Raw genomic sequence first — 27,356 nt, forward strand, 5'->3', positions numbered from 1 at the left:
CCCTGTAGCAGCCGAATCCTCAGGGTGCTACACTTTCAGCATCGGAGTGGGAACAACCATGGCACTGATGAGCACTGGCATCGGGAACACGGCGCTCACTGGCAAGCAAAGCACTGGGAGGCAGGGGAGTGGTGCGCTCCTTGAGACCCCTGTAATACATACTCTGATCATCTTTGTCCCATTGTAAGAATGTTACAGATGTCCGGACACTACCTACCTGCCCATTTCCCTAGAGCCGTCCTGCTGGTTCCCATTGAGGAGCTAATGAGATGGTGTTGTATGACTCCGCAGGGATGTAGGATCATCAGTACAGTACCCTGATGAACTCGCTGGGCTGGTTCCTGCAGATTCCTAATGCCGTCCGTATAATAAGATTTTTCTGAATAGCACTGATGATGGAAATGCAGGAGTGATATATAGGTCATCTGGATGTTTAACACCCGGTGATAATAGCCGGACTGATGCGTAATAATGATCAGATGTCGTGTGCTGCAGTCAGCTCTCACCCCGCAGGAGGCCGATCAGACCTGCATGTACTGAGTGCTGGAGGGGGAGAAAACCTGTTCAATGAAAACAGAGCTACAAACAAGCGGCCAAGGGGGTAAGAAACCAGACCTCAAAAAATGCATCCTCAAAGTGGTGACACACACTGTTATGGGGCATCTGCGGCTGACGCACACTGTTATGGGGCATCTGCGGCTGACGCACACTGTTATGGGGCATCTGCGGCTGACGCACACTGTTATGGGGCATCTGCGGCTGACGCACACTGTTATGGGGCATCTGCGGCTGACGCACACTGTTATGGGGCATCTGCGGCTGACGCACACTGTTATGGGGCATCTGCGGCTGACGCACACTGTTATGGGGCATCTGCGGCTGAAGCACACTGTTATGGGGCATCTGCGGCTGACGCACACTGTTATGGGGCATCTGCGGCTGACGCACACTGTTATGGGGCATCTGCGGCTGACGAACACTGTTATGGGGCATCTGCGGCTGACGCACACTGTTATGGGGCATCTGCGGCTGACGCACACTGTTATGGGGCATCTGCGGCTGAAGCACACTGTTATGGGGCATCTGCGGCTGACGCACACTGTTATGGGGCATCTGCGGCTGACGCACACTGTTATGGGGCATCTGCGGCTGACGCACACTGTTATGGGGCATCTGCGGCTGACGCACTGTTATGGGGCATCTGCGGCTGACGCACACTGTTATGGGGCATCTGCGGCTGACGCACACTGTTATGGGGCATCTGCGGCTGACGCACACTGTTATGGGGCATCTGCGGCTGACGCACACTGTTATGGGGCATCTGCGGCTGACGCACACTGTTATGGGGCATCTGCGGCTGACGCACACTGTTATGGGGCATCTGCGGCTGACGCACTGTTATGGGGCATCTGCGGTTGACGCACACTGTTATGGGGCATCTGCGGCTGACGCACACTGTTATGGGGCATCTGCGGCTGACGCACACTGTTATGGGGCATCTGCGTCTGACACACACTGTTATGGGGCATCTGCGGCTGAAGCACACTGTTGTGGGGCATCTGCGGCTGACGCACACTGTTGTGGGGCATCTGCGGCTGACGCACACTGTTATGGGGCATCTGCGGCTGAAGCACACTGTTATGGGGCATCTGCGGCTGACGCACACTGTTATGGGGCATCTGCGGCTGACGCACACTGTTATGGGGCATCTGCGGCTGACGCACACTGTTATGGGGCATCTGCGGCTGAAGCACACTGTTGTGGGGCATCTGCGGCTGACGCACACTGTTGTGGGGCATCTGCGGCTGACGCACACTGCTGTGGGGCATCTGCGGCTGACGCACACTGTTATGGGGCATTTGCGGCTGACGCACACTGTTATGGGGCATTTGCGGCTGACGCACACTGTTATGGGTCATCTGCGGCTGACGCACACTGTTATGGGGCATTTGCGGCTGACGCACACTGTTATGGGTCATCTGCGGCTGACGCACACTGTTATGGGGCATTTGCGGCTGACGCACACTGTTATGGGCCATCTGCGGCTGACGCACACTGTTATGGGCCATCTGCGGCTGACGCACACTGTTATGGGCCATCTGCGGCTGACGCACACTGTTATGGGGCATCTGCGGCTGACGCACACTGTTATGGGGCATCTGCGGCTGACTCACACTGTTATGGGGCATATGCGGCTGACTCACACTGTTATGGGGCATATGCGGCTGACGCACACTGTTATGGGGCATCTGCGGCTGACGCACACTGTTATGGGGCATCTGCGGCTGACTCACACTGTTATGGGGCATATGCGGCTGACGCACACTGTTATGGGGCATCTGTGGCTGACGCACACTGTTATGGGGCATCTGCGGCTGACGCACACTGTTATGGGGCATCTGTGGCTGACGCACACTGTTATGGGGCATCTGTGGCTGACGCACACTGTTATGGGGCATCTGTGGCTGACGCACACTGTTATGGGGCATCTGTGGCTGACACATACTGTTATGGGGCCTATTATCATCATATGGCACATTGCTGGACATAGGTTAGCACACAGTATATGTGGCTGGTGCATTATGATGGGACATGGTACACTACTGAGGGATGTTCACAAGGAGTAAATTGATCTAAAAAAATATATATATTTGCTATGAAATCTTAGGCTGATGGTTGCTGCGTGCAATGAACGGTGCAGTTGTAGGACGGTGGCTCAGTGGTTAGCACTGTAACCTTGCAGCGCTGGGGTCCTGGGGTCAGATCCCACCAAAGACAACATCTTTCAAAGATGAAAACATGGTACAGTATGTACCCCAAATAAAAGGGGGCCCCCCCAGAGTACAAGGCGGCCCCCCAGAGTACAAGGCGGCGCCCCAGAGTACCAGGCGGACCCCCAGAGTACCAGGCGGACCCCCAGAGTACCAGGCGGACCCCCAGAGTACAAGGGGGCCTCCCAGAGTACAAGGGGGCCTCCCAGAGTACATAAGCAGCCCTCATACAGCTCCTCTGACGTAAAAATAGAAAGGTTACACATTTTGGGAAGTGACAAAACTAAAACGTTTGTTTAAAAAAAAAAAGAAAAAACTTTTACAAACTTTCTTAATTTTTTTTCGCCACTAAAATACTGTAATAATAATAAAAATAATAATAAAAAAAGATACAAGATTGGTATTGCTGGACTCGTACGACCCTGGAGGATCGGTTTACGTCGTAACGTCAAAAAAATACAAAACCTAAAAAAAAAATGTAAAAATCAAATTTTTTCATCATTTCTTCCCACTTGGGAGTTTTTTTTTTCCTTTGTGGCAAAGTGAATGGTGTCCTAGAAAACTACAACTCGTCCTGCAAGAAACCTGCCCTGATAAGGCTATGGGGACGGGAGAACTAAGAGGTGTCCGCCATGGGGCCGGTCTCCCTCAGTGTGCCGGTCTCACACTCTCCCTCAGTGTGCCGGTCTCCCTCAGTGTTCTGGTCTCCCTGTCTCCCTCAGTGTGCCTGTCTCCCTCAGTGTGCCGGTCTCCCTCAGTGTGCCGGTCTCCCTCAGTGTGCCGGTCTCCCTCAGTGTGCCGGTCTCCCTCAGTGTGCCGGTCTCCCTCAGTGTGCCGGTCTCCCTCAGTGTGCCGGTCTCCCTGTCTCCCTCAGTGTGACGGTCTCCCTCAGTGTGCCGGTCTCCCGGTCTCCCTCAGTGTGCCGGTCTCCCGGTCTCCCTCAGTGTGCCGGTCTCCCGGTCTCCCTCAGTGTGCCGGTCTCCCGGTCTCCCTCAGTGTGCCGGTCTCCCGGTCTCCCTCAGTGTGTCGGTCTCCCGGTCTCCCTCAGTGTGCCGGTCTCCCGGTCTCCCTCAGTGTGCCGGTCTCCCTCAGTGTGCCGGTCTCCCTCAGTGTTCTGGTCTCCCTGTCTCCCTCAGTGTGCCGGTCTCCCTCAGTGTGCCGGTCTCCCTCAGTGTGCCGGTCTCCCTGTCTCCCTCAGTGTGCCGGTCTCCCTCAGTGTGCCGGTCTCCCTGTCTCCCTCAGTGTGCCGGTCTCCCTCAGTGTGCCGGTCTCCCTCAGTGTGCCGGTCTCCCTGTCTCCCTCAGTGTGCCGGTCTCCCTCAGTGTGCCGGTCTCCCTCAGTGTGCCGGTCTCCCGGTCTCCCTCAGTGTGCCGGTCTCCCGGTCTCCCTCAGTGTGCCGATCTCCGGGTCTCCCTCAGTGTGCCGGTCTCCCGGTCTCCCTCAGTGTGCCGGTCTCCCGGTCTCCCTCAGTGTGTCGGTCTCCCTCAGTGTGCCGGTCTCCCTCAGTGTGCCGGTCTCCCTCAGTGTGCCGGTCTCCCTCAGTGTGCCGGTCTCCCTCAGTGTGCCGGTCTCCCTGTCTCCCTCAGTGTGCCGGTCTCCCTGTCTCCCTCAGTGTTGCCTGTCTCCCTGTCTCCCTCAGTGTTGCCTGTCTCCCTCAGTGTTGCCTGTCTCCCTGTCTCCCTCAGTGTTGCCTGTCTCCCTCAGTGTTGCCTGTCTCCCTCAGTGTTGCCTGTCTCCCTCAGTGTTGCCTGTCTCCCTATCTCCCTCAGTGTGCCGGTCTCCCTATCTCCCTCAGTGTGCCAGTCTCCCTATCTCCCTCAGTGTGCCAGTCTCCCTATCTCCCTCAGTGTGCCGGTCTCCCTATCTCCCTCAGTGTGCCGGTCTCCCTGTCTCCCTCAGTGTGCCGGTCTCCCTGTCTCCCTCAGTGTGCCGGTCTCCCTGTCTCCCTCAGTGTGCCGGTCTCCCTCAGTGTGCCGGTCTCCCTCAGTGTGCCGGTCTCCCTGTCTCCTTCAGTGTGCCGGTCTCCCTGTCTCCCTCAGTGTGCCGGTCTCCCTCAGTGTGCCGGTCTCCCTCAGTGTGCCGGTCTCCCTCAGTGTGCCGGTCTCCCTGTCTCCCTCAGTGTGCCGGTCTCCCTGTCACCTTCAGTGTGCCGGTCTCCCTGTCTCCTTCAGTGTGCCGGTCTCCCTGTCTCCTTCAGTGTGCCGGTCTCCCTGTCTCCCTCAGTGTGCCGGTCTCCCTCAGTGTGCCGGTCTCCCTCAGTGTGCCGGTCTCCCTCAGTGTGCCGGTCTCCCTCAGTGTGCCGGTCTCCCTCAGTGTGCCGGTCTCCCTGTCTCCCCTGTCTCCCTCAGTGTGCTGTCTCCCTATCTCCCTCAGTGTGCCAGTCTCCCTATCTCCCTCAGTGTGCCGGTCTCCCTGTCTCCCTCAGTGTGCCGGTCTCCCTGTCTCCCTCAGTGTGCCGGTCTCCCTGTCTCCCTCAGTGTGCCGGTCTCCCTGTCTCCCTCAGTGTGCCGGTCTCCCTGTCTCCTTCAGTGTGCCGGTCTCCCTCAGTGTGCCGGTCTCCCTCAGTGTGCCGGTCTCCCTGTCTCCCTCAGTGTGCCGGTCTCCCTGTCTCCTTCAGTGTGCCGGTCTCCCTGTCTCCCTCAGTGTGCCGGTCTCCCTGTCTCCCTTAGTGTGCCGGTCTCCCTGTCTCCCTCAGTGTGCCGGTCTCCCTGTCTCCCTCAGTGTGCCGGTCTCCCAGTCTCCCTCAGTGTGCCGGTCTCCCAGTCTCCCTCAGTGTGCCGGTCTCCCTCAGTGTGCCGGTCTCCCTCAGTGTGCCGGTCTCCCTCAGTGTGCCGGTCTCCCTGTCTCCCCTGTCTCCCTCAGTGTTGCCTGTCTCCCTGTCTCCCTCAGTGTTGCCTGTCTCCCTCAGTGTTGCCTGTCTCCCTCAGTGTTGCCTGTCTCCCTCAGTGTTGCCTGTCTCCCTCAGTGTTGCCTGTCTCCCTGTCTCCCTCAGTGTTGCCTGTCTCCCTCAGTGTTGCCTGTCTCCCTATCTCCCTCAGTGTGCCGGTCTCCCTGTCTCCATCAGTGTGCCGGTCTCCCTGTCTCCCTCAGTGTGCCGGTCTCCCTGTCTCCCTCAGTGTGCCGGTCTCCCTGTCTCCCTCAGTGTGCCGGTCTCCCTGTCTCCCTCAGTGTGCCGGTCTCCCTCAGTGTGCCGGTCTCCCTGTCTCCCTCAGTGTGCTGTCTCCCTGTCTCCCTCAGTGTTGCCTGTCTCCCTGTCTCCCTCAGTGTTGCCTGTCTCCCTGTCTCCCTCAGTGTTGCCTGTCTCCCTGTCTCCCTCAGTGTGCCGGTCTCCCTGTCTCCCTCAGTGTGCTGTCTCCCTGTCTCCCTCAGTGTTGCCTGTCTCCCTGTCTCCCTCAGTGTTGCCTGTCTCCCTGTCTCCCTCAGTGTTGCCTGTCTCCCTGTTTCCCTCAGTGTTGCCTGTCTCCCTGTCTCCCTCAGTGTGCCGGTCTCCCTGTCTCCTTCAGTGTGCCGGTCTCCCTGTCTCCTTCAGTGTGCCGGTCTCCCTGTCTCCCTCAGTGTGCCGGTCTCCCTCAGTGTGCCGGTCTCCCTGTCTCCCTCAGTGTGCCGGTCTCCCTGTCTCCTTCAGTGTGCCGGTCTCCCTGTCTCCCTCAGTGTGCCGGTCTCCCTGTCTCCCTCAGTGTGCCGGTCTCCCAGTCTCCCTCAGTGTGCCGGTCTCCCTCAGTGTGCCGGTCTCCCTCAGTGTGCCGGTCTCCCTCAGTGTGCCGGTCTCCCTCAGTGTGCCGGTCTCCCTCAGTGTGCCGGTCTCCCTGTCTCCCTCAGTGTGCTGTCTCCCTCAGTGTTGCCTGTCTCCCTCAGTGTTGCCTGTCTCCCTCAGTGTTGCCTGTCTCCCTCAGTGTTGCCTGTCTCCCTCAGTGTTGCCTGTCTCCCTATCTCCCTCAGTGTGCCGGTCTCCCTGTCTCCCTCAGTGTTGCCTGTCTCCCTCAGTGTTGCCTGTCTCCCTATCTCCCTCAGTGTGCCGGTCTCCCTGTCTCCCTCAGTGTGCCGGTCTCCCTGTCTCCCTCAGTGTGCCGGTCTCCCTGTCTCCCTCAGTGTGCCGGTCTCCCTGTCTCCCTCAGTGTGCCGGTCTCCCTGTCTCCCTCAGTGTGCCGGTCTCCCTCAGTGTGCCGGTCTCCCTGTCTCCCCTGTCTCCCTCAGTGTGCTGTCTCCCTGTCTCCCTCAGTGTTGCCTGTCTCCCTGTCTCCCTCAGTGTTGCCTGTCTCCCTGTCTCCCTCAGTGTTGCCTGTCTCCCTCAGTGTTGCCTGTCTCCCTGTCTCCCTCAGTGTTGCCTGTCTCCCTGTCTCCCTCAGTGTTGCCTGTCTCCCTCAGTGTTGCCTGTCTCCCTGTCTCCCTCAGTGTTGCCTGTCTCCCTCAGTGTTGCCGGTCTCCCTGTCTCCCTCAGTGTGCCGGTCTCCCTGTCTCCCTCAGTGTGCCGGTCTCCCTCAGTGTGCCGGTCTCCCTGTCTCCCCTGTCTCCCTCAGTGTTGCCTGTCTCCCTGTCTCCCTCAGTGTTGCCTGTCTCCCTGTCTCCCTCAGTGTTGCCTGTCTCCCTGTCTCCCTCAGTGTTGCCTGTCTCCCTGTCTCCCTCAGTGTTGCCTGTCTCCCTATCTCCCTCAGTGTGCCGGTCTCCCTGTCTCCCTCAGTGTGCCGGTCTCCCTCAGTGTGCCGGTCTCCCGGTCTCCCTGTCTCCCTCAGTGTTGCCTGTCTCCCTATCTCCCTCAGTGTGCCGGTCTCCCTGTCTCCCTCAGTGTGCCGGTCTCCCTGTCTCCCTCAGTGTGCCGGTCTCCCTGTCTCCCTCAGTGTGCCGGTCTCCCTGTCTCCCTCAGTGTGCCGGTCTCCCTCAGTGTGCCGGTCTCCCTGTCTCCCCTGTCTCCCTCAGTGTTGCCTGTCTCCCTGTCTCCCTCAGTGTTGCCTGTCTCCCTGTCTCCCTCAGTGTTGCCTGTCTCCCTGTCTCCCTCAGTGTTGCCTGTCTCCCTGTCTCCCTCAGTGTTGCCTGTCTCCCTGTCTCCCTCAGTGTGCCGGTCTCCCTGTCTCCCTCAGTGTGCCGGTCTCCCTCAGTGTGCCGGTCTCCCGGTCTCCCTGTCTCCCTCAGTGTGCCGGTCTCCCTGTCTCCCTCAGTGTGCCGGTCTCCCGGTCTCCCTGTCTCCCTCAGTGTGCCGGTCTCCCGGTCTCCCTGTCTCCCTCAGTGTGCCGGTCTCCCGGTCTCCCTGTCTCCCTCAGTGTGCCGGTCTCCCGGTCTCCCTGTCTCCCTCAGTGTGCCGGTCTCCCTGTCTCCCCTGTCTCCCTCAGTGTGCTGTCTCCCTGTCTCCCTCAGTGTTGCCTGTCTCCCTGTCTCCCTCAGTGTTGCCTGTCTCCCTGTCTCCCTCAGTGTTGCCTGTCTCCCTGTCTCCCTCAGTGTTGCCTGTCTCCCTGTCTCCCTCAGTGTTGCCTGTCTCCCTATCTCCCTCAGTGTGCCGGTCTCCCGGTCTCCCTCAGTGTGCCGGTCTCCCTGTCTCCCTCAGTGTGCTGTCTCCCTGTCTCCCTCAGTGTTGCCTGTCTCCCTGTCTCCCTCAGTGTTGCCTGTCTCCCTGTCTCCCTCAGTGTTGCCTGTCTCCCTGTGTCCCTCAGTGTTGCCTGTCTCCCTGTCTCCCTCAGTGTTGCCTGTCTCCCTGTCTCCCTCAGTGTTGCCTGTCTCCCTATCTCCCTCAGTGTGCCGGTCTCCCTGTCTCCCTCAGTGTGCCGGTCTCCCTCAGTGTGCCGGTCTCCCTCAGTGTGTCGGTCTCCCTCAGTGTGTCGGTCTCCCTCAGTGTGTCGGTCTCCCTCAGTGTGCCGGTCTCCCTGTCTCCCTCAGTGTGCCGGTCTCCCTCAGTGTGACCCCTGCGCTCTCTCCGCCATTACTCCTCGCTGTAATGTGAGCTCTGCTGCTGTTTTTTTTATTATTTCCGGTAACACACAGACTGCTCCATCTGTAGAACTAGGAAGAAGCTCTCACTGACACTCTCTGAGCCCCGCACTCAGGGGAGTGACCCCGCTGTGTGCACAGAGCCCTGCGCCATTTACCCGGAGCGCAGCGCCCCCCGCCGGACAGCGCAGGACACGGGGGCCGGAGCGGGCAACCTCCACGCTGCCCAGGTAAGGAGGGCTGCTGGGACTTGTAGTGAGCGCCTGCATATGGCTGACCCGTGAGTGCTGCACTGTGGACTGACAGTCCTCCCTGTGCCCTGTGGAGTGAGAGGACCCCCAGCTGCTCCACTGTACTAATGGGGTATACAGACCCCACGTGAAACATGGTGGACACAGACTGCCCACCATAATTGCGGACCACCGCGGTGACCACTCATACATTTCCGCTACAATCGCATGTGTTTGCAGGGCGACTTGTGTCTTTTATATCCCCTATTATGGGGCACAAATAATATATTGTGGCTTCATTATTTTATTTATTTTTTTAGGGGTGTGAAAAACAGTAACTCCTATCCGCCCCTCTATGGGGTTCTGTATTTAGGACGTGATCACTCCTCTGTGTTTGTGCAATTGCAGCCGTACAACATTGATATATTCTATATATTTTTAGGTTTTGTTTTTTCCTTTTTTTAAATACACTTTTTGTGTGACATCTTGTATTTTTACATTTTTATTGGTGGCATTTTAGGGTTCGTACTTTTTTTTTAAAATGTATTTTATTTTTTCCCAGTAGAGGATTTGAATAATATAATGCACTGCAATTGTTAGGTTTTCTGGTGAAATTTTTTTTATGGAGGACTATGTGGGGCACATAATATTGTATGGAGGACTATGTGGGCCCATTATTCTGCATGGAGCACTATGTGGGGCCCATTATACTGTATGGAGGACTATGTGGGGCCCATTATACTGTATGGAGGACTATGTGGGGCCCATTATACTGTATGGAGGACTATGTGGGGCCCATTATACTGTATGGAGGACTATGTGGGGCCCATTATACTGTATGGAGGACTATGTGGGGCCCATTATACTGTATGGAGGACTATGTGGGGCCCATTATACTGTATGGAGGACTATGTGGGGCCCATTATACTGTATGGAGGACTATGTGGGGCCCATTATACTGTATGGAGGACTATGTGGGGCCCATTATACTGTATGGAGGACTATGTGGGGCCCATTATACTGTATGGAGGACTATGTGGGGCCCATTATACTGTATGGAGGACTATGTGGGGCCCATTATACTGTATGGAGGACTATGTGGGGCCCATTATACTGTATGGAGGACTATGTGGGGCCCATTATACTGTATGGAGGACTATGTGGGGCCCATTATACTGTATGGAGGACTATGTGGGGCCCATTATACTGTATGGAGGACTATGTGGGGCCCATTATACTGTATGGAGGACTATGTGGGGCCCATTATACTGTATGGAGGACTATGTGGGGCCCATTATACTGTATGGAGGACTATGTGGGGCCCATTATACTGTATGGAGGACTATGTGGGGCCCATTATACTGTATGGAGGACTATGTGGGGCCCATTATACTGTATGGAGGACTATGTGGGGCCCATTATACTGTATGGAGGACTATGTGGGGCCCATTATACTGTATGGAGGACTATGTGGGGCCCATTATACTGTATGGAGGACTATGTGGGGCCCATTATACTGTATGGAGGACTATGTGGGGCCCATTATACTGTATGGAGGACTATGTGGGGCCCATTATACTGTATGGAGGACTATGTGGGGCCCATTATACTGTATGGAGGACTATGTGGGGCCCATTATACTGTATGGAGGACTATGTGGGGCCCATTATACTGTATGGAGGACTATGTGGGGCCCATTATACTGTATGGAGGACTATGTGGGGCCCATTATACTGTATGGAGGACTATGTGGGGCCCATTATACTGTATGGAGGACTATGTGGGGCCCATTATACTGTATGGAGGACTATGTGGGGCCCATTATACTGTATGGAGGACTATGTGGGGCCCATTATACTGTATGGAGGACTATGTGGGGCCCATTATACTGTATGGAGGACTATGTGGGGCCCATTATACTGTATGGAGGACTATGTGGGGCCCATTATACTGTATGGAGGACTATGTGGGGCCCATTATACTGTATGGAGGACTATGTGGGGCCCATTATACTGTATGGAGGACTATGTGGGGCCCATTATACTGTATGGAGGACTATGTGGGGCCCATTATACTGTATGGAGGACTATGTGGGGCCCATTATACTGTATGGAGGACTATGTGGGGCCCATTATACTGTATGGAGGACTATGTGGGGCCCATTATACTGTATGGAGGACTATGTGGGGCCCATTATACTGTATGGAGGACTATGTGGGGCCCATTATACTGTATGGAGGACTATGTGGGGCCCATTATACTGTATGGAGGACTATGTGGGGCCCATTATACTGTATGGAGGACTATGTGGGGCCCATTATACTGTATGGAGGACTATGTGGGGCCCATTATACTGTATGGAGGACTATGTGGGGCCCATTATACTGTATGGAGGACTATGTGGGGCCCATTATACTGTATGGAGGACTATGTGGGGCCCATTATACTGTATGGAGGACTATGTGGGGCCCATTATACTGTATGGAGGACTATGTGGGGCCCATTATACTGTATGGAGGACTATGTGGGGCCCATTATACTGTATGGAGGACTATGTGGGGCCCATTATACTGTATGGAGGACTATGTGGGGCCCATTATACTGTATGGAGGACTATGTGGGGCCCATTATACTGTATGGAGGACTATGTGGGGCCCATTATACTGTATGGAGGACTATGTGGGGCCCATTATACTGTATGGAGGACTATGTGGGGCCCATTATACTGTATGGAGGACTATGTGGGGCCCATTATACTGTATGGAGGACTATGTGGGGCCCATTATACTGTATGGAGGACTATGTGGGGCCCATTATACTGTATGGAGGACTATGTGGGGCCCATTATACTGTATGGAGGACTATGTGGGGCCCATTATACTGTATGGAGGACTATGTGGGGCCCATTATACTGTATGGAGGACTATGTGGGGCCCATTATACTGTATGGAGGACTATGTGGGGCCCATTATACTGTATGGAGGACTATGTGGGGCCCATTATACTGTATGGAGGACTATGTGGGGCCCATTATACTGTATGGAGGACTATGTGGGGCCCATTATACTGTATGGAGGACTATGTGGGGCCCATTATACTGTATGGAGGACTATGTGGGGCCCATTATACTGTATGGAGGACTATGTGGGGCCCATTATACTGTATGGAGGACTATGTGGGGCCCATTATACTGTATGGAGGACTATGTGGGGCCCATTATACTGTATGGAGGACTATGTGGGGCCCATTATACTGTATGGAGGACTATGTGGGGCCCATTATACTGTATGGAGGACTATGTGGGGCCCATTATACTGTATGGAGGACTATGTGGGGCCCATTATACTGTATGGAGGACTATGTGGGGCCCATTATACTGTATGGAGGACTATGTGGGGCCCATTATACTGTATGGAGGACTATGTGGGGCCCATTATACTGTATGGAGGACTATGTGGGGCCCATTATACTGTATGGAGGACTATGTGGGGCCCATTATACTGTATGGAGGACTATGTGGGGCCCATTATACTGTATGGAGGACTATGTGGGGCCCATTATACTGTATGGAGGACTATGTGGGGCCCATTATACTGTATGGAGGACTATGTGGGGCCCATTATACTGTATGGAGGACTATGTGGGGCCCATTATACTGTATGGAGGACTATGTGGGGCCCATTATACTGTATGGAGGACTATGTGGGGCCCATTATACTGTATGGAGGACTATGTGGGGCCCATTATACTGTATGGAGGACTATGTGGGGCCCATTATACTGTATGGAGGACTATGTGGGGCCCATTATACTGTATGGAGGACTATGTGGGGCCCATTATACTGTATGGAGGACTATGTGGGGCCCATTATACTGTATGGAGGACTATGTGGGGCCCATTATACTGTATGGAGGACTATGTGGGGCCCATTATACTGTATGGAGGACTATGTGGGGCCCATTATACTGTATGGAGGACTATGTGGGGCCCATTATACTGTATGGAGGACTATGTGGGGCCCATTATACTGTATGGAGGACTATGTGGGGCCCATTATACTGTATGGAGGACTATGTGGGGCCCATTATACTGTATGGAGGACTATGTGGGGCCCATTATACTGTATGGAGGACTATGTGGGGCCCATTATTCTGTATGGAGGACTATGTGGGGCCCATTATTCTGTATGGAGGACTATGTGGGGCCCATTATTCTGTATGGAGGACTATGTGGGGCCCATTATTCTGTATGGAGGACTATGTGGGGCCCATTATTCTGTATGGAGGACTATGTGGGGCCCATTATTCTGTATGGAGGACTATGTGGGGCCCATTATTCTGTATGGAGGACTATGTGGGGCCCATTATTCTGTATGGAGGACTATGTGGGGCCCATTATTCTGTATGGAGGACTATGTGGGGCCCATTATTCTGTATGGAGGACTATGTGGGGCCCATTATTCTGTATGGAGGACTATGTGGGGCCCATTATTCTGTATGGAGGACTATGTGGGGCCCATTATTCTGTATGGAGGACTATGTGGGGCCCATTATTCTGTATGGAGGACTATGTGGGGCCCATTATTCTGTATGGAGGACTATGTGGGGCCCATTATTCTGTATGGAGGACTATGTGGGGCCCATTATTCTGTATGGAGGACTATGTGGGGCCCATTATTCTGTATGGAGGACTATGTGGGGCCCATTATTCTGTATGGAGGACTATGTGGGGCCCATTATTCTGTATGGAGGACTATGTGGGGCCCATTATTCTGTATGGAGGACTATGTGGGGCCCATTATTCTGTATGGAGGACTATGTGGGGCCCATTATTCTGTATGGAGGACTATGTGGGGCCCATTATTCTGTATGGAGGACTATGTGGGGCCCATTATTCTGTATGGAGGACTATGTGGGGCCCATTATTCTGTATGGAGGACTATGTGGGGCCCATTATTCTGTATGGAGGACTATGTGGGGCCCATTATTCTGTATGGAGGACTATGTGGGGCCCATTATTCTGTATGGAGGACTATGTGGGGCCCATTATTCTGTATGGAGGACTATGTGGGGCCCATTATTCTGTATGGAGGACTATGTGGGGCCCATTATTCTGTATGGAGGACTATGTGGGGCCCATTATTCTGTATGGAGGACTATGTGGGGCCCATTATTCTGTATGGAGGACTATGTGGGGCCCATTATTCTGTATGGAGGACTATGTGGGGCCCATTATTCTGTATGGAGGACTATGTGGGGCCCATTATTCTGTATGGAGGACTATGTGGGGCCCATTATTCTGTATGGAGGACTATGTGGGGCCCATTATTCTGTATGGAGGACTATGTGGGGCCCATTATTCTGTATGGAGGACTATGTGGGGCCCATTATTCTGTATGGAGGACTATGTGGGGCCCATTATTCTGTATGGAGGACTATGTGGGGCCCATTATTCTGTATGGAGGACTATGTGGGGCCCATTATTCTGTATGGAGGACTATGTGGGGCCCATTATTCTGTATGGAGGACTATGTGGGGCCCATTATTCTGTATGGAGGACTATGTGGGGCCCATTATTCTGTATGGAGGACTATGTGGGGCCCATTATTCTGTATGGAGGACTATGTGGGGCCCATTATTCTGTATGGAGGACTATGTGGGGCCCATTATTCTGTATGGAGGACTATGTGGGGCCCATTATTCTGTATGGAGGACTATGTGGGGCCCATTATTCTGTATGGAGGACTATGTGGGGCCCATTATTCTGTATGGAGGACTATGTGGGGCCCATTATTCTGTATGGAGGACTATGTGGGGCCCATTATTCTGTATGGAGGACTATGTGGGGCCCATTATTCTGTATGGAGGACTATGTGGGGCCCATTATTCTGTATGGAGGACTATGTGGGGCCCATTATTCTGTATGGAGGACTATGTGGGGCCCATTATTCTGTATGGAGGACTATGTGGGGCCCATTATTCTGTATGGAGGACTATGTGGGGCCCATTATTCTGTATGGAGGACTATGTGGGGCCCATTATTCTGTATGGAGGACTATGTGGGGCCCATTATTCTGTATGGAGGACTATGTGGGGCCCATTATTCTGTATGGAGGACTATGTGGGGCCCATTATTCTGTATGGAGGACTATGTGGGGCCCATTATTCTGTATGGAGGACTATGTGGGGCCCATTATTCTGTATGGAGGACTATGTGGGGCCCATTATTCTGTATGGAGGACTATGTGGGGCCCATTATTCTGTATGGAGGACTATGTGGGGCCCATTATTCTGTATGGAGGACTATGTGGGGCCCATTATTCTGTATGGAGGACTATGTGGGGCCCATTATTCTGTATGGAGGACTATGTGGGGCCCATTATTCTGTATGGAGGACTATGTGGGGCCCATTATTCTGTATGGAGGACTATGTGGGGCCCATTATTCTGTATGGAGGACTATGTGGGGCCCATTATTCTGTATGGAGGACTATGTGGGGCCCATTATTCTGTATGGAGGACTATGTGGGGCCCATTATTCTGTATGGAGGACTATGTGGGGCCCATTATTCTGTATGGAGGACTATGTGGGGCCCATTATTCTGTATGGAGGACTATGTGGGGCCCATTATTCTGTATGGAGGACTATGTGGGGCCCATTATTCTGTATGGAGGACTATGTGGGGCCCATTATTCTGTATGGAGGACTATGTGGGGCCCATTATTCTGTATGGAGGACTATGTGGGGCCCATTATTCTGTATGGAGGACTATGTGGGGCCCATTATTCTGTACGGAGGACTATGTGGGGCCCATTATTCTGTACGGAGGACTATGTGGGGCCCATTATTCTGTACGGAGGACTATGTGGGGCCCATTATTCTGTACGGAGGACTATGTGGGGCCCATTATTCTGTACGGAGGACTATGTGGGGCCCATTATTCTGTACGGAGGACTATGTGGGGCCCATTATTCTGTACGGAGGACTACGTGGGGCCCATTATTCTGTACGGAGGACTACGTGGGGCCCATTATTCTGTACGGAGGACTACGTGGGGCCCATTATTCTGTACGGAGGACTACGTGGGGCCCATTATTCTGTACGGAGGACTACGTGGGGCCCATTATTCTGTACGGAGGACTACGTGGGGCCCATTATTCTGTACGGAGGACTACGTGGGGCCCATTATTCTGTACGGAGGACTACGTGGGGCCCATTATTCTGTACGGAGGACTACGTGGGGCCCATTATTCTGTATGGAGGACTATGTGGGGGCCCATTATTCTGTATGGAGGACTATGTGGGGCCCATTATTCTGTATGGAGGACTATGCGGGGTCCCACTATTCCGTATACTGATTGGCCGTGACTTTGTACAAGTTTTTAATTTTGGCTCTCTGTGTGTTTGCGTTTAACATCCCTATTCTAACTACTTAGATGCATAATCTAAGGGGTTAAACGGACGTTCAGGATCAGCATTCTCCCTAGTCTTTGTGTTAGGCCTCATTCAGACACCCTGGTTCGCAGCAGAAAAATTGAGACATGTCTGATTTTTATCCATATCACACATACAAGTCTATAGGGCCATGAGGAAAAAAAAAAATACCATAGATGTCATCCATGTGTCACCCGGGTGCTGTCCGATATTACTGTTTAATGGCTAGGATTCCGTGCTCATGGTTAAACTTGGCAAAAAGTGCATGAAAGTCAGATACAGAACACGGATCAAAATCGATGATTGGGGGTGTATTAGGGTGGGGTGTCTGCTGTTCTCCTGGGCAGCTTTTTCAGAGAAAGACTATCTTACAATATATTTTTGAGCTTTGTATGATAGAGTGAGCGGCCGGGTGACCTATAGCGAGCACATATGGGGCATCAGGATCCGGCACCTATAGAGCGGTGTAAGGATGAGGTTCCTTGTAGAATCCATCAATGGAGAATGAAGAGTAAGATCGGCGGCAGGATGTCTGCACGTTCCGGGGTGAGGGTAGTCCCTGTAATGGACCATGGTAGAGATATAGGGGGTACCGGCGAAGTCACATGTGACCCGCGACCACAAATCCATCAGGTTTTGGTTTGGCCCTTGTAGAAGAGCCTTTAATTGACTGCTGATTGTCTTGTGATATCAATGATCCCTTAGGTCACGTATGTGGTTGGTGCTTCCCTTCAGGGGTCTCATTTTTACTGATAGAAATCCCGATAGACCCCATTATAAGTCTGTGGGGTCCATCGGTTCTGGCAAACCGCTAGGTCCTTGTGGTTGGACAACTGGTTCAGCCTTGTGAGAGCGAAGCCATGACTGCGATTATCCCGCCTGCGGCAGGTCATTATTTCTAGTATTATATGTCCGTACAGGTGACTCTATATACTCCATGGCTCCACCGGGACCACCACGGCGGTGCACCAGTCTACATGTTGTCTTCTCAGCCTCAGGGTTTTTCATTTTTCTGTAATTGTCTTCTGCTTGATCCCTCATTACCTCCCAAGGAGACTGATGCAATATTTTAGTAAACTTTGTTATAATTTGAAGATTCTATTTTTCTTTTGTTGCACAATTAGAATGTGGGATGGTAAGACGGATGGCTGAAGACGTCAGAGCCATTCCTGGTGATTATGTGTGGATTAGGGTGGAGCGTGCGGGATTAACGCTGCAGTATTGTGCGGAGCGTGCTGGACTGGCCGTGTATAGCGGTGGAATCACACGGTATTAATAGACGTGTCAGAGACGTGTCCGCTACACGCAATGTGTTCCTGTTTGTCAGATGTATATTCTGTAGTAAATATGTGCATAATGTAGGGCGGAATAAACCTGTAAGGCTGCATCCATTGCACTACACATGTGGGCACTGCAGGGGCTGGGGGCCGTATATCTGACTATATGGGCACTGCAGGGGCTGGGGGCCGTATATCTGACGATATGGGCACTGCAGGGGCTGGGACAGTATATCTGACTATATGGGCACTGCAGGGGCTGTAGCAGTATATCTGACTATATGGGCACTGCAGGGGCTGGGGGCAGTATATCTGACTATATGGGCACTGCAGGGGCTGTAGCAGTATATCTGACTATATGGGCACTGCAGGGGCTGGGGGCAATATATCTGACTATATGGGCACCGCAGGGGCTGGGGGCCGTATATCTGACTATATGGGCACCACAGGGGCTGGGGGCAGTATATCTGACTATATGGGCACTGCAGGGGCTGGGGGCAGTATATCTGACTATATGGGCACTGCAGGGGCTGGGGGCTGTATATATCTGACTTTATGGGCACTGCAAGGGCTGTAGCAGTATATCTGACTATATGGGCACTGCAGGGGCTGGTGCCGTATATCTGACTATATAGGCTCTGCAGGGGCTGGGGGCCGTATATCTGACTATATGGGCACTGCAGGGGCTGGGGGCCGTATATCTGACTATATAGGCTCTGGTAATAATCACTATATGGACATGGTATGGAGTTAATAAAATTAAGACTGATGTAAGATAAAATTAAAGATATTGAAGACTTATCCTTAAAGGGGTTTGACAGTCAGTTGTTAAATTTGCCAGATGGGCACCAGACCAGAAGTGATGATGTCCCCAAATTTAGTGACCTGACCACTGTGCTCGCTGATTGGTTACAGGGTCACCCTCTCAGCCAATGAGCGACCACAGTGGTCAGGTCACTAGTGGTCGCTGATGTCATTGCTTCCTGTCTGGCGGTCAGTGCTGGAACAGAGTCCAGGAGTGAGAACTTCTTTTATTGTTTTACCACCGTTTCCCCTCTGGCAAAGTTAACAATTGAGTGAAGAACCCCTTTAAATCAGTGGAAGTCTGACCTCCGGCATTCATACTGCTATACAGTATGTCACCAGATCCTGTGATGGAGCAGCACGGCGCCGTACACGGTACAGTGGCCATTCTCGGGTACTGCATCTGAGCTCTTATTGATGTGAATTGGGGGCTAAGCTGCAGTACCCAATGACTGCCACTACACAGTGTACGGCACTGTTGTTTTTCGGCTATGTACACTTCTAGTGGTCTTGGGGTTGTCATTAATCCCCGTAGAGGGTGATTGCAGACTTGTATCCTAAGGCCGGACAACCCCTTTAAATACATGTATTGGGCTCAAAATAATTTTTGTAATCGGATTACATTGTAAATTGTGCAGCGTTTGTCTTCTATAGTCGCTGTGCTGTACTGTCTATTGCTGGCTGCAGAATGAGTGATCTGAGAATCTGTCAGTGAGCGCTATGACAGTCCTGTTTTCTCTTTTATCTGTCTTTTTCTGACCTCTATGTCCACAAACCACATCAAAGTTGAAAGTGCTGGGAAACAAGAGAGCCCATAAAAGCAGTGCAAATTGTTTAGCTAAACCCAATAGCAAAAATTATTTTTAACCCCCAAATACATACATTTAAGTAAAAAAAATGTCCCCAAAAGGTGGACAACCCCTTTAAGAGGATTGGACTGGAGTACAGAAAAAATGTCCCCAAAAGGTGGACAACCCCTTTAAGAGGATTGGACTGGAGTACAGCAGTAAGTCTGAGCTGTCTTCCTGGACCAGTTTAGGTGAAAAAACCCTTTGGTTTTCTTATTACCCTACATTGTGCCGTTCCTCTGTTATCCTTCCTGGAAATATATAAGTAAATGACAGCTGGGCGTTACCAGATGGAGGCGTATCTCTACACACTGGCCAATCAGTGCAGCCTGTGGAGGGACACGCCCCTTCAGAAGGCAAATTCTAAAACTCATTGTCAGTTTGTTTTTTGCATTTCCAGGAGGAGTAACAGAGGAGCGGGAAAATTATAAGAAAAGAGGCTCCAAAATTACAATTTATAGGGAACACAGGTACTAATACAGACATGTCAGGGGAGGGGAGGTGGAAGATCCCTGGCCGTGTTTTCTGGGGGGAATACTTATTCATTCTAGCTTTGGGGCTTTCCATTTATAGTTCCTGTGCGTCTGCTGTAGATGTGTAGATACGGTATATACATTGATATGTGTCGCTACACGCCCTGGTACGTCCATGTGAGATCCAGGCACCGGCATGTTCCTGCAGGACCGGATGCTGCCGCAATCTGATCTTGTGGGGGCTCGGGGTCTGATGCCAGGATTGTGTGTGATTTTCTGGATTGAATCCCACAATAATTACTCCCACAGTAGTGTGGAGCCGGCCGTGGGCACGAACAAAGGAGCCAGTGTGCGCGGCTCTGCTCCAGCTGCTGGATGTGCTGCAGACGTCATAGGTATCTATAGTGTCCATGTGTCAGTGGTCCCACTATAAGGCCCATTCATCGGCAGCCAGAAACGTCCTATTGTGGGGATGTATGGGATAACCGCGGCTCTTCCTCCTGAACGTCCATTACTATAAGAAGCACTATGGATGTGGTACTGATTGTGAGGGGCGACGCACATTCAGTATCATTTCCTATAGAAGTCCTCGCACTTTAATGGAGACCTTTATGGCGAGTCCATTTGTGCATTGGCTGGGACGGAGACTTTCCTTTAATTCTGCATGGTCTGATACTACTGATGGGAACGTAACTTAGCAGGGAACGGACAATAAAAAGAAAGATTTCGGCTTTGAAGTCTTCAAGATGTAAATGCGGCTCTGAGTTACAATACAGACTGAGGAGAGAAGTGCGGAGATGCCGTCATTTTTTCCCCCTTACTCCAACACAAAGACTAAAGCCTCTTCTGGTAATTTCTGGCCCCTGCCAGACCCCTATTGGTGCTGCCCAACCATGATCCACATCTTCATAAAGAATGTATTAAGCTTACACTGTATATAGATATGACGCAGGGGGGCACTTAGTTTCCTCCACAGCTCTGTGCAGAGGACCTTTCACCAAATGTTTCCTGTTGAATTGAGCAGGTGCTGTAATAGTGCGGAATAAAACATTTTTATTTTTACATTTCGCCTCTTCGTTGCGGAGATATTAGCAATCAAAGTATTTGGCGCCTAATGAGTTAACTTTAGTTATCAGACAGTTTTCATTGGGGGCGTGTACTTCTGCCTCCTGTATGACGCTGACCAATCATAAGCAGGCAGCAACATAGAAGTGCAGAAAGATCTGTGAGGTCAGCAGGGTCACATGACCTGAATCCCACAGGTCCTGGCAGCCGGAGTGTGCTGCCTAAATAACTACTGAAGATATATTACACCACACAGAAGTTAATATTTCCCCACTTCTCTGCTGTGTATTATGTATTGTTGCCCCTCACAGGCCGTACAGCATCGTATTCTGCAGAGTATAAGTGACTTCAGTCCGTAGATAAGTCAGAGCGAGGGATCTACGATATCCGTCATGAATTTATTAGCAGAGCAGATATAAGTAATTCTGTTTTAATCGTATGTCTATTTAGTAGACATCCCCTTTAACTTACGATGTGCATTTATGTCACCGGAAGTGTATGGAGCGAGCATAGGAGCTGAGCCCGCTTCAAAGATGGCGGGTGCCTGCTGTGTCACACAGCTGATGCCCCCCTGCCAATGCTCTGATACCGAGGTAGCGCTAGTGTCATCAGTTTGACCCCTTTGACACTGTGATCAATACTGACCGCAGCTTCTGAGCAGTGAGGTAAAAGGTGAGGGGTCCCCTCTGTTACTCCATCAACCAGCCCCTCCACACGATCATGGGACTTCAAGGGTTATTCCCTTCAGAATAAATGGTTAAAATTGCAAAGTGCTTGTAAAAACAATCGTAATAATAAAAATACTCTCTGTTCTCAAAAACTGAGGAATTTCTAGACCACCAGTTGTGGCTGTTCTCCTAGCGCAGTTCTTACAAGCTCTCTTCTATAAAGCTTGAAGGCGCTGCAGTGAAGCTCGACAGATCGCTGGATTCGGCCAGAGTCAGTGCCCCTGCGCTTCTCCCATGCTACAGAGGTAAAACTGCCTCTACTAACAGAGACCGCAGAGTGCGAGCTAGCAGCTGGTCAATCAAGCAGGAGCACGCTGCCCTTTTGAGGCCAGGGAGAGGTGCGCTCTCAGTCGTAGGGTCGTGCCCGGAGCAGCTCCAGTCACCGCTGACTATGCTGTGAGCTGTGACTGTAAGCTCGCCCCGGCATTCTGATTGGCAGCCTGCTCTGCACAGATGTGCTGCACCCCGAGCTGTCAATCAATCTGCCGGGCCGTGCTTACAGTGTAGTCACATGGCGGCTCTCGGGAGGAATAAAGCTCATTCTCTCCCATTACCATGCTTTCAGTAAGGCGGCTAGGCAGCATTGTGACACTCTTTACCTGCAGTTGACCCTATATCTGTAGGTAAATAAGAGTTTTTCAACCTGACAGGTTCCCTTTAAATAAAATAACTAACTCCAGTGACGGAAATATAAAATATTTTGGGTCTAAAATTAAATTTTTTTTTCAAGTTTCTTTTTTTTATGTTCCAAAAATAAAACTGTACCAGCAAAATAAATGTTCTGACAGTGAACCAAAAAGTTTGTTTTTTTTTGTACATTTTACCCCGCAGATTTTTTTCCCCTTTTTACCAGTACATTATATAATATACCATTAAAGAATATACAGTAAAACAAAATTAAAAATTTTAAGTCGTCTGAGTCGGCAAAAGATTAAATGATAATCTATGGCTGTTGGAAGAAGAGAAAGTAAAAGCGAAAGTGAAAATGAGCTATAATTGGTGTGGTGGTTAGAGGGTTAAGCTTTGCCCCAGGGGTGCTGGTAGAAACTCTGCCCCTCTACCTTGCACTGCCCGCTCCCGCCTCTGATTATCTGAGAGAAATACCACTTCCCCTCTCGCGCTGAACATTGTGCTGCGAGCTTGCCAAGAACAGCAGGCTGTCTGCGAGCTTCCTGCCCACAAGACCGCCGAGTCCTGACCGCCCGGCAGCCTGGCAGCACCTGTATCTCAGCTGCTCATGTCCGTCTCAGCTCCTTGGTTTGGGCGACTTGAGCATCTAGCGAAGGCTGACACAGCGCAGAAGGATAGGAAGGAGACATCTGCGGCCAGGTAGGAGGAAACTTCTGGTTTATGGGAAGGTCAAGGGTGCAAAAAGCGGGTAAAATCCATAAACCAAAGCTGTGAGCCAGTGATTATAGCGGGGTGGTTAAAGAGAGGATTAGCCTGATCCACAGCTGCTGGGCATCGTATCTGTGCCATCTCCTTTTCCGTGTCCTTGGATTAGTTTACCATAAAAGAAAAAGTTTTGAAAAACTTTTGGTGCTGTAAGTTTGATGCAGAATCACGTGGGTTTCCTTTTAAAACATGAGGCAGACATAACATGTTATCAGATGTCTGAGTGTCGCGCGTCTGACGTGCGTGATGAGACTTGCGTGCGGTTAGATTCCCCCCTCCCTTTCTTTGTCTAATAGACGCCACTCCAAACGCCAAGGGGAGTGAAATGCTGCTCACGTGGTGATCACATCTACGGCGGTTACTTGTACACGGCATCATAACGCTCTTCAAATACTGCACATCAGAACATATTGCGATTTTTGCAGATTCGATTATGGAGTTGCTTAAAGAGCAATTCATAATGTAGTGCAGTGAATGGAGACATTCACGTTGGCACTGAGATGAGTAGTTGGAGGGGATTCCTCACCCCCCAGAACATCTGTAGACTGAAGCTTCTAGTAAGTGCTGGTTCTCCTTTTAAAGGGCTTTTCCAAAATTGTAAGTTTTTCTCTATCCATATGATATGGGATAACTTGCTGACCACTAGGACCCCTCATGATCCTCCGAAGGGGGCTCTGCAGCTTCGTCTTGAATGGAGTAGAGGTGGTCGTGCTCGACCTCCGCTCCATGCCTTGTCTATAGGACTGCAGGGAGCGCTATTCTCTGCTTTTTTTTTTCTGAAAACACTACTCTTATAAAAATGTTAATTTATTGAGAAATACTTTTAAAAAAGGTGAAAAATATACTTTAAGCTACCTGACTTATTCATCAGCCAATGCACAGATATACACAAAGGGGTTAGAAGATCACTGTATTACAGTCTGGGTGAATAAAGATAATTAAGAAACTCAACGCTTTTCCACTTTGTCTCAAAGGTTCATCAGGAGTATATAACACTATGGTGCTTAGCTTGTATTGTTAACAAGAAATCATTCTTAGCACATATAGAGATGGAAAGATAAAGTGGCGTATACACAATGGTACTCAGCTTGTGCAGTATATTAGTTCTCGATAAGCTCATGGTGACAATGTAGTGCATTGGTGGTCAGTGCTGCCCCTTCCCTTTCCTATTAGACCAGGGATGTCAAACGCAAATACACAGAGGGACAAAATATAAAAATTTGGACAAAGTCGTGGGTCAACCCTAATATTTATTAAAAAAAATGTGTACAATTGAGGATGTTTTATTTTTAATGATCAAATATAAGATGAACCTTTTCATATGGAAACAAACTTAAAGGGTTTGTCCCACAAACAAAGTACATTTTAATTAATAGATCTTGCAATAAAATATTGGAATGATATAAAATGTTATGTAAGAACAGTAAAAAGCATATGTCTCAATAGCCTAATTTAAATATGTAATAATGGATTAAAAAAACTTGAATTAATAAGTAATACAGATAACAAAGTATGATGCCAACATAAATGCCCCCCAAACCCTGTATGATACCCCCATGGGGAATTCTTCCACAGTACCTTCCACATGCACAGTATGATGACCCTACTGTACCCCCACAGCAAAGTATGGTGACCTGAACTGTGATCACCACACAGCCCTTCACACAGAATAATGGACCCCACATAGTTCTCCATACCAAATAATGGGCCCAACATAGTCCTCCATACAGTATAATGGGCACCACATAGTCCTTCATACAGAATAATGGGCCTCACATAGTCCACCATACAGTATAATGGGCCCACATAGTCCTCCATACAGAATAATGGCCCCACATAGTCCTCCATACAGAATAATGGGCCCCCCACATAGTCTTCCATACAGTATAATGGGCACACATAGTCCTCCATACAGTATAATGGGCCCCCACATAGTCCTCCATACAGAATAATGGGCCCCCCATATAGTCTTCCATACAGAATAATGGGCCCCCCATATAGTCTTCCATACAGTATAATGGGCCCCCCATATAGTCTTCCATACAGAGTAATGGGCCCCACATAGTCCTCCATACAGTATAATGAGCCCATATAGTCCTCCATACAGTATAATGAGCCCACATAGTCCTCCATACAGAGTAATAGGCCCCACATAGTCCTCCATACAGTCTAATGGGCCCCACATAGTCCTCCATTCAGAGTAATGGGCCCCACGTTAAAAAAGAAAAAAGTAATACATACTCGCCTCTCCACCGCTGCTCTGGTCTCGGCAGTAAGAGCTCTGAAACTCTTCTCTGCTCGGCACAGCAGTTTCAAAATAGCGACGTCATTGTGTCTCTGTGTCTTGTCTCTTGTAGACTAGCTTATAAAACCTACCGTTCAGTTAAAGGGGATGTCCATATGCTATTTGGGCCTATGAACATCCTGGAGTGGGGTCCTTCTATCAGGACTCTCCTTTCTGAGACAGATCAGAGAGCCATTCTCTGTCCTCTTGTTACATGGACGGACAATTATTTGATTAAACTCCCATGTTATAATAAATAAATCTATATAATCCATTTCTAAATACCCTATTTTGGTTCTTGGAGAAGTTCCATCTTTCGGTACCCCCATCTCTTACTTTGCAGGACCCAGTGCCTTCATGCATTACATGGAAAGCTCACTAATTACAATGGTCCCTGTGTAATGCTTCATTCCTCCTGTGGTGGCGCTGCAGGGGAATTTGACTCTTGCTGCTGCTTTCCCAGGGGTCACTGACACAGCAGGCCCCATGAGCTGCTTTCCAAAGTGGACTACCCCTTTTAGAGAGATTTTGCCCACGTACCTATAACGCTGCCCCTTGTTTTGTTGGTGTTAACCCTTTGATAAACCCACCTTCGCTTGATCTGATATGAATCAGACATGTACAGGGGACGTCGGGGACTTCCATCGGCCCCGTGATGGGCAGCATGAATCACTGAGCCTTCACTATTCAGCCAGGCAGTGCTGTGCTGAACGTGGAAACATGAAGTCACCAATCGGCTGCATAGATTTCCTGTACCTGACACATTCGAGTGCGCTGGACGGTGATGCGCTTCCTCTGTAGGTGAGCTGATTTCCTGTCGGCCTGCTGCGTAGCGGACTGCTGACAGATAATAACACAGTCATCGGATCCTCTTTACCTCTCGCTGTGATGAGACACACTTCCTTCTTTTTCAGGGCAGATGTAACCCACAAGAGCGCAGGGTGACACTTCCTTCTGTTCTCTTGCCGAGGTCATTGTGCTAGTCAGGATTTGCACACAGAGCTAGCACTTGCAATAATTGTGATAGATCCCAACTCCAGGCGTGATGCCTTCACCCCTGCGGGTGCTGAACCTTCCTTAGCTAAGCTGTATTTCCTCAATATGGCTAACGCGAAGTCCACACAGGTCAGAAATTTTGCTTTTTTTTAGTTGCGGTCTTGCTCTCCCAATATCTGCAGCAGAATCCACACCACGTAGAGTATGTTGCAGATCATTGACAAATATCACTTGCCATAAATACGTAATTCTCTCACCTGGTGTAAATGCCGCTGTTCTCCTGAATCCGGCTTTGTTTTTCTTTTGTTTCTGCTCCTCTCCGTTCCGGAGATATGGCCTTTTCTTCCTTGTGTATAAAACAGGTGTTGTTAGCGATCTGGGTGTGGTCTTCAAGAAGAGTAGAGGGCAACGCCCACTTAGATAAAAGGGTTAGATTTACATACAGGAAAGAATGGGCCTTATCTCAGGAATGAAGAGGCCCAGGAACAAAAGATAAACTACGCCGGATTCAGGAGAACAGCAGCATTTATACCAGGTGAAAAAAAAATTATTCATGGCAAATGATGGATCCCCTTTAAACATGTTTTTTTTTGGTTTTTTTTTTTACAAATTTTTCCCAGTTGACTTTAAATTAGAAGAAACTGTTTGCCATCAAATCAACCTGTAATGTAAGGTTGCAGTTTTGCTTTGGATAATCCATAAATACGGAGTTTAAATCTAATCACCTTTTTCTTTTTCTGCAGAAGTAAATGCACAAGATATAGTGGAACAAATGCAACCCATGTGCGCTTAGCTTTAAGGATTTTGTTAGCTATAACATGGGCGCAGACTTGTACTGCAGGACTTGTCCAGGAATAGATAAAGTGACTGCTTTCTTCCAAAAACAGCACCACATCTGTCCACAGGTTGTGTGTGGAATTGCAGCTAAACCCTATTCACTCCAATAGAATGGAAATGCAATATCGGATACAACCCATTGACATGTGTGGCTCTGGGATAGTAAGCAGCCATGTTTTTCTAATCTTGGAGAACCCCTTTAATGTAGACAGGAAGGCTCTCCATGACACTGGCCGTCAGCCTTCTGTCTAGCACAGTTGACATTGCGGTAACCAGTAGTGTGCGGATGTGAGGTTTTC

At 50.6% G+C, this 27,356-nt stretch overlaps 1 protein-coding gene across 6 annotated transcripts in view; it reads left to right on the forward strand.

Moving 5' to 3' along the window:
• The first annotated feature begins 447 nt into the window (after nucleotides 1-447).
• Nucleotides 448-27,356, forward strand: part of LOC141166786 (uncharacterized) — a 72,023-nt gene continuing 45,114 nt past the window's right edge. For 2 of the 6 annotated variants that reach the window (XM_073653813.1, XM_073653816.1), the window contains exon 1: nucleotides 8,694-8,917. The gene's annotated coding sequence lies outside the window, so the exon portion shown is untranslated. Of the gene's footprint in view, nucleotides 602-8,693; nucleotides 8,918-22,654; nucleotides 22,875-27,356 lie in introns of those variants that run through there. The other 4 variants (XM_073653817.1, XM_073653818.1, XM_073653814.1 and 1 more) reach the window with 3 other exon arrangements.

Source organism: Phyllobates terribilis, unplaced genomic scaffold, assembly GCF_046119375.1.
Source record: "Phyllobates terribilis strain yellow unplaced genomic scaffold, ASM4611937v1 Scaffold_11__3_contigs__length_659146591, whole genome shotgun sequence".
NCBI classification, from domain to species: Eukaryota; Metazoa; Chordata; class Amphibia; order Anura; family Dendrobatidae; genus Phyllobates; species Phyllobates terribilis.